Here is an 8,341-nt window from a genome sequence, read left to right on the forward strand (position 1 = left end):
TCTGCCAAGCAAAACTGGAAGCATAATGAACCTTCCTCCAATTTAGCTGGCTCTTCCTGCAACAGAAAAGCCACTTAAAGACAGATGAAATCTCCTTAGGCTAGAGGGAAGGCTTTTTGGGGGGGGGGGGGGGGTTGGATCCATGCCACTGTCTATGGCATTACGTTGAGATTTACCACTCCCAAGAAGGAGTTTCAGTAGTGGCTTGCTGGAGATACAGGGCACCATGGAGACACTGTAATACCTGTTGATTAGCAAATATAGCTGTAAAGCATGGAAGAGCAGGCTATCACCAAGGCAAACCCAGCTAGGCTTTAAATATGTATTCATTTCACCCAGAGAAACCTGTACACACTAGAATCCATTCTCAAAACTCTTCCGAACCTGTTCTTTAATTAAATTAGCTATTTTTAGTGAATGTCTGAATGTGAGGTTTTCCACTAACAATGATTTGTAAGTAAGCATCTGTCAAATCAGGATATGAAGTTGGTTTGTTAACTAGTCTTAGTTGTGGTAAGTTGTGGGTCAAACACACAGGCGTAGCTACCATGGGGACATCCGGGGACAAGTGCCCCGGGCGCCACCTTGTGGTGGGCACAAAAATTGCAGGTTCGTTTGTGGCTTTCTGTATTTTTTACTGTATTTTTTCAATTTTGGCCTGCAAGGGGCGCAGTTTTTAGGCTATCGTCAGGTGATTCTCCTGATGATACCAGCCAGGTTTGGTAAAGTTTGGTTCAGGGAGTCTAAAGTTATGGACCCCCAAAGAGGGTGACCCCATCCTCCATTTTTTCTAATGGGAGCTAATAGTAGATGGGGCTATCATTTTGAGGGTCCATAACTTTGGACCCTCTGAATCAAACTTCACTAAACTTAGATGGTATCATAAGGATAGTCTCCTGCTGATACCACCCAGGTTTGGTGAAGTTTGGTCCATAACTTTGGACCCCCAAAAGGGGTGCTCCATCCCCCATTGTTTCCAATGGGAGCTAATTGTAGATAAGACTACCCTTTTGAAGGTCCATAACTTTGGACCCCCTGAACCAAACTTCACTAAACCTGGGTGGTTTCATCAGGAGAGTCTCGTAAAGATAGCCTAAAATGTTGGTACTGTTAGCTTAAACATTGCTCTCCTGACAGGCACCCTCAAATTTTCCCCGGGTTCTCTCTTTAAATCCACCCCCTTTGGAGTTGATTTAAAGGGAGAATCTGGGCTCTCTAGATTAAAAAAACATTGAAAGTATAGTTGAAGGCTTTCACAACCAGATTCAACTGCTTGTTGTGTGGAGTTTTTACAGGCACAATATTGTGATGGTCTGGTAGATCTTGTTCCTAACGTTTCCCCTGCATCTGTGGCTGGCATCTTCAGAGGTGTATCACAGAGAGAAGTCTGTTATAAGAGAAGTCTGGACCAGTGTATAACAGACTTCTCTCTGTGATACACCTCTGAAGACACTAGCCACAGATGCAGGTGAAACGTTAGGAACAAGCTCTACCAGACCACAGCCACGCAGCCCAGAAAACCCACAACAACCAACATTGACAATGATGCTGTTTGGGGTGGATGGGTGGGAAATCTACCCTGAAACAGCATCACTTTCAATGTTGTTTAAACTAGAGAGCCCAGAGTCTCTCTTTAAGGTGGATTTAAAAGGAGAATCTGGGCTCTCTAGTTTAAACAACATTAAAAGTGATGCTGTTTCAGGGTGGATACCCCCCCTTCAAAAAAATAGCATCACTTTCAATGTTGTTTAAACTAGGGAGCCCTGGGTGTGTTCAGATTTGTGTGTTGGGGCATGTTCTATAATGTGATGGTGACTTTGAGATGACCTGGTGCAAAAAAATGTTGTTTGGTCGTGGTGGGGGAGGGACGCTACCCATATGCGGGGGGGGGGGGGGCGCAAAACTCAGATTTTGTCCTGGGCTCCATTTTCCCTAGCTACGCCACTGGTCAAACATGATCATTCTGGCTCAGTCCTGGATTGTTCCCTGGTGCCATCCTTGCTGCAATGCCAGGATACCAGCTGCGTTTCTGCAGGGGGAAAGAGCCAAGGCAATGAAGCAAGGATCTTTCCAGGCAAACCACTTCAGTCTATTACAGTTCCAGTACTGACATGGCCAAAATACACCAGTCAGACATCATAAATGTTAGAACATAGACAAAATACCTCTTACATAGACTCGACATTTAAAATCTCACTCTATCTGCATAAGAATTTTGCAGCTGATCATATGATTCACTGTGAACCATATAATTGTTTTACAAATCATGGTTTAATATAAACTACTGTCCTAGGTTATATCTGATCGGAACCAATAGGCAGAAATGCTGGTTTATCTGGTAACCAGTAGCTAATAATCAGTAATATTAGTGATGAAACATCTTCTAGGCATTTATGTTTATTCAAGAACCATCTTTGGTTACTATTATAGGAAAAAAGGTCCTTTCTTTACTCAAAATTAATTGCAAGAAACAGGCACCAGTTTTAAGCATTGAAACATCCTGAGGGAGATGGAACTCCAGCAGCTCCAATCCCAACCATCTAGGCGTCCTGATCCTCAGAAGATGATAATCCTTCCTGTACTCATCATGCCTTTGTTGCAACATGTGTCAATGGATGTGTCACTGGATTCCAGAAAAGAACTATGAGGGGAATACTACAATACAAAATTCAATTTCTCACAGTAACTAGTCCAATGAAAAGCAGAACGGTAAGGGTTCATTGCACCTACTGCTGTTCCTTTATCATGCCATTTTATTAATTTTATTGATGCTAATGGTTATGCAGTTGGAGCCAGGCAAGATTTTTCAATGGCAGCATGAAACTTTTCTGGCTCACTCCTCCCACTGCAACCCACTGATCTCCATTAAATGTTGCCCCTATGCAACATGGATCTCTTATAGTTTTATACATTTTAAATATGTTTGTATGTTTGCACGGATCACATTGTAAGCCACTTCGAACAGCTTTGTGGAGAACACAACTAGTAAGTACCATAAATAAATTTCATTCCCCCCCCCCTTTCACACACACACACACACACACACTACCCAGAGTCAACCCATAAATCCCATAAAAATAAATCACATGACTTAACTGATGTAGGGGTATCTTAAGGCGAACAGACATCCTGGAATTTTGGCTCCTAGTCTCTCATTCCTGTCCCCCACCCCACACCCCACCATCACCTGAAGGAACAGAAACATGCAGCCCACAAAGACTACCGTTTCAGCCAAATTGGAGCTGCAGTAACACACAATCCATACTGTGATGGTCTCTTATCAAAAGCAAAAGCAACTTCCCTTGTCAATTTCACTTGCTCCTAAGTTAGTCCTAACTGCAGACATAATCTTCACCTTAACCTTCCACCTCTAACTTGAGATGAACTTAACAAAACTGATACAATGGATTTGGCTTGTGTCTATGCCCTAACATTACATAAGAGCCCCCCTCCAAAGCCCCCCCCCCACAAATTAACCCTGGTTGTTTGTATCTTTGCCTGAAGGTTCCACTGCAAGTTCTATATGAAATTGACAAAGCTGATCCAATTATACAGCTTAGGTGTATCTCTACCTAAATGTTACATCACTAGTTCGATATGACAAAGACAATAAAAAAACTGGAGTGCTGTGTGGTTTCCAGGCTGTATGGCCGTGTTCTAGTGTCAGGATAGAATGCTGCTAGAACACAGCCATACAGCGCAGAAATCACACAGCACTCCAGTGATTCCGGCCATGAAAGCCTTTGACAATACAATTAAAAAAACTCCTTTTGAAAACGGAGAAGGAGAGGGGAGAGAAAATGGGTGAAGGAGGGGAGTTTAGACCTCTCCAAATGGGCCATGGAGAAGGACTAGGTGTTTGGTGGGGCAGAGAAATAAAGACCATTTCAACATGATTGCTTGCTCAAGGGAAGCTAGCTAGGAGATAGATAGATGGGGGTGGGGACTTAGTTGTAGAAGTGCTTGGGAAAACAACAAAGGAAAAATTAATAGAAAACATTTCCAAAACCAACAGAGGGAAAAAATAAGCAGAATTAAAAGAAAAAAATGTAGCATTTGGCGGCAAAATCCGTAGTAAATGACTCATGTGGAAAAGCCCTGAATCAATGCTGTATAAAAAAGTCTATCTAATTTCAAATAATTTAGAAATCTGTAACAATCTGACATCTTATCAGACAGCTACATTCATCTGAGCTGTACTATTAAGAACCTCTTAATATTTGTATATAAGATTGCTTCTTTCCTTCTCAACAAATTTCTCCCTGCCTTATCCTATCCCGCTGAAGAATTTAATAAAATTCTAACATTTTATGACTGTGAAAATCCTTTAGCATCATAATCTCTGAAAAGTATGAACATTCAACCTCAGGAAATGTCATACTGCCCTTGAAAAATATGCAAACATATTCAGATATCCAAAAAGATCTGGATGAAATATAAACATGACACATGAAAGACTGATCCATGCCACAAAATCTTTCAGTTGCGAACTCTTTAAATTTAGGAATGTCTGCCATTCTAGTTATCATGCACAACTGTCTTTTCCCCCATATTAGTAAACTAGCATGGCCCAGCCACACATTGCTGAGGCTTACTGTGGTGAAATGGGAAAGGAACAGTAGCAGCAAATAAATTGCAGAGGCCAGCAGTACGTGCTCATGCAAACACGCAGCCTGATACTGTGCGATGTCAGTGATGTGTGTGCCTGCATTCCTTGTGGGGGGGGGGATGGAAAGGCACCCCTCCCACACATCTAGGCTGGCTGATCATGATCCTTTACCTGGTTGGTGGCAATGGGTGTCACTTCGGGGAAAACCCTCTGAGACACGCGACTCAGCCATTCAAAGTATGTCACGGTTGCTGTACTGAGCTTACTCCTGAGTAATGCGTGCCTGGTTTTCTTAACTGTAACCGCAGTATTCAGGGAATCTAGGGTGCCTGGCCTCTCCCTCCCATCACTTGCATGTTCCCCTTCACTCTCTTCCCTCCCTCACTTCTCTTCCCTTGCATGCCACCCCTCCCCCTCCCTCACTTTCCTTTCCCTCTGCTAGGGTGGGTGGGTCATATCAAGATGCTGGGTCCCCTGCCTCCCCTCCCTTGCATGCCACCCCTCACTCTCTTCCCTCTCTCACTTCTCTTCCCTTGCATGCCTCCCCCTCCATCCCTTTCCTCTCCCTCCCTCTCTTCCCTTGCATGCCACCCCTCCCTCTCCCTCCCTTCCCTCTCCCTCGTGTGTATGTGTGTGTATGTGTTTCACTTCCACTCGAGTTATTGCCTATGTACTGTTTTCACTGCTCATATCTGGCCATCTGAGTGAACATTCTAAGCTGCACGAACATTCTAAGGGTGACAGTTACACACAGGCAGCTGCATGTCCTTCACCATGGAGCGCCAGGAAAAAGGTGTTTTACCTGGGCCAGGTGTGAATTTCAGGTATGTGAACATCTAAAAACACTCTCACCTGGCTGACTTCAGTGGCTGGGAACTTTCAGAGGAATTGGCCCAGCAGTTACTGAGGTATACTGTCATTAACAAACACACTGTTAGCTTTTTATATATATAGATGAAGCAGTCTTGCAGTTTCCACAGATGTTTGATAGTCTAAGTGCTTCAACTTGGAAAGGAAGATCTCCTGGTTTTGCCTCCCTACTGTTTAAAAGGTAATGAAGGGGAATGGGGGAATCCAGCAACAGTGAAACTATAGGCGGATTCCACATGGGCCAAAAACAGCTGTGTGAAAACAGTGTAAAAATGGTGTAAACCTTTTTACACCATTTAAAACCCTTTTACACCGTTTTCACACCACTGTCTGTGGCCCATGCGGAATCCGCCATAGTATTTTTGCTGAATCCTGGAGCATAACACAGACACAATGACATCAATTCTGGTTTATGCCAGAAGTGAAATTATGAGGTTGGCATGATGCTAATCAGGTTGCTCCCTGGTCTTTCTCCCCCCGCCCTGCCCCCACCCCCAGGCTCCCACCTAGTGCATGTTCAGGGCTGGCAACCCTCATTTCCACATCATCAGGTCACAATTGCAAACAGTAAACAAGAGTTTGACCTTCTCTATTTCCATGCAAATGGCACCTTTGCAACTGATTCTTCAGGTTCATTGTGTATAGGACTTGGCCTCAGTAGCCAGTTTGGTGATTTTACCTAACACAGTTTGGGGTTACCACTTTTTCTTCTCCCCAGAGCCTCGCTGCCTTAACAATTGCACAAGAATTGATGGCAAGATCTTTCTTGAGAACAGGGGTGCAATAATGGGAGAAACTTGCAAGTATTGTTTTGCCTGTGTGAGTGTTGCTCTTACACCCATGAAAGGGACAGAGCCTCTTTCAGAATAAAGATATCAGGCCTGGATGTTTCCAGACCATGACTTTATGGTGCAATCCGCATGCTATTATTATTCAGTAGCTTCACAGTAGTGTGATTTTGTTAGGAGTATCATGTAGACCTTTTGGCTCAGGCCTATCTTATCACTGAAGATGACTGGCACATGTCTACTCCGTGACCTTGTCATTTGGAGCACTTTTAAACTATAGTGCAACTCTATTCCACACAATTCATATGACTGTGTTTTTGCAATGTATTGCATCCAAGTGCTAGAAAAATATAATTTTCTCCAAAAATTTTGGATGGTTAGATATATTTCAACCACAGAGTATTTATTTGTTTATTTTTCTGTAGCTTTTTTCCCCAAGGGAGACTGTCTGAGGCTCAGACTCAAGGGCTCAAAGTTCTTTGGTTCTGCCAAAAGATTCATGCTTCTGGACATGCTCAAGGTTAATTATCTGCTACAGGAAGGAAAACAGAAGCGTAGCTTGTATCTTATGCTGCTGCCAGAGAAGTTCCCAATGATAATAATTGTTTTACTCCTGTGCCACATGTAGACTAGAAAGGCACTTGGAATATAAGTAATAGGATCTGCACAAAAAAATGCCTTTGCATATTATCTCGGAGAATATTACTCAGCATATCAAAGTTTAGTCAATACGAAGAGTTAATTAACTCCTGCACAGCTAATAAAAAAGAAAACTCCACTATGTTCTGTTGAATGCTATGAAATCTCTGATAAAAGTCCTATCACCTCATGTTGGCTGGGATCCACAGACCTGCAAACCAGAATTTCTGCATGTCCCATGCAGACTTGGATCTGCATTTTTTGATAAGAAGCCCCCTTCCATGCCATGTGACAATCCCCATTTGAAACTGAGGGGCAGATTGTAAAATGGCACAGAGTGTTATTTTGTTTCTTAATCCATAATCCCACGAAGTCTTTGAGTGTGCGGTTGCCTTTTATTGCATATGGATCCCAGCCAATATTAGTATAGTCATGAATAAGAACAATCACATTTATTTCCCTATTTCAAGCAATCACAATTGCTCAGGGAAAGATTAAGTCCCAGTGGATCAATGGATGGAGGAGAGAGGCCTCTCCTCCTCCAGATCTGACCATTGGGGTGGTGTTCAGTAGACTGACTTGGCTGAAAATGAGCTACCACAAGGCAGAGGGAAGCCACCAGACTGCCATCATCCAGACAAGTAATGTACTTGTCCCCCTGGTCTCATTGCTGCATAACCAACTCCCAAAACAACTATTACTGCTCGGCTCAGTCCCATTGCCACCTGATCTGGGTGAGTTTCCCCTTTGTACCACTTGCCCAGGTCGCAGCAACCAACTTTTCTGCCCAGTTAGCCACCTCAGCCATGACCAAGTTGGGTGCCATGCACAGCGTGTCCAATCCAGGCCTCTTTGCACCTGGGTCATGCCAGCACCAGCAGTGGGCACAGTGGTGCAGGTGCTGAAACCCACCCCTACTGTGAAATAACTTCATCCCATAGTAAAGTGGAAAATGGCACCTGTATTAATTTATGGTGATGGAAGAAGCAAAGGGACAATTTGCTCACTAATCACACACACTCCCCCTCTGTTAACAGAAGATTAGTGAACAACAAGGAGAATTTTTTAAAAAATTTCTGCATGTCACAGATTCATCAGGAAAAGATCTGCAAGCACTGCATTGGGCAAGATGATAGAAAAGTTTTTTTAAAAAAATTGCACTAAACAAAATCATGGAAGCCATATTTTCTTCTCTGTGGTCTTATACAAAGTAATAGGAGTAACTGAGAAAGAATAATTTTGTATGAGTTCTCTTTACTAGAGTAAGGAAACTGAAATGGAAAAAGGAATGGTTGAAGAAGAAAAGGCCAAGCCAAACAAGGGCCAAATAGAACAGATGTTATCAGAGGAGAAGAGAGCTATATCAAAGGTCAAGTAAGCCCAGTAATACTTTACTGCCCAACACCCATGCAAACCCGGAACTAGCCTAGACCAC

The sequence above is a fragment of the Sphaerodactylus townsendi genome, linkage group LG06, assembly GCF_021028975.2.
Source record: "Sphaerodactylus townsendi isolate TG3544 linkage group LG06, MPM_Stown_v2.3, whole genome shotgun sequence".
Classification (NCBI taxonomy): domain Eukaryota; kingdom Metazoa; phylum Chordata; class Lepidosauria; order Squamata; family Sphaerodactylidae; genus Sphaerodactylus; species Sphaerodactylus townsendi.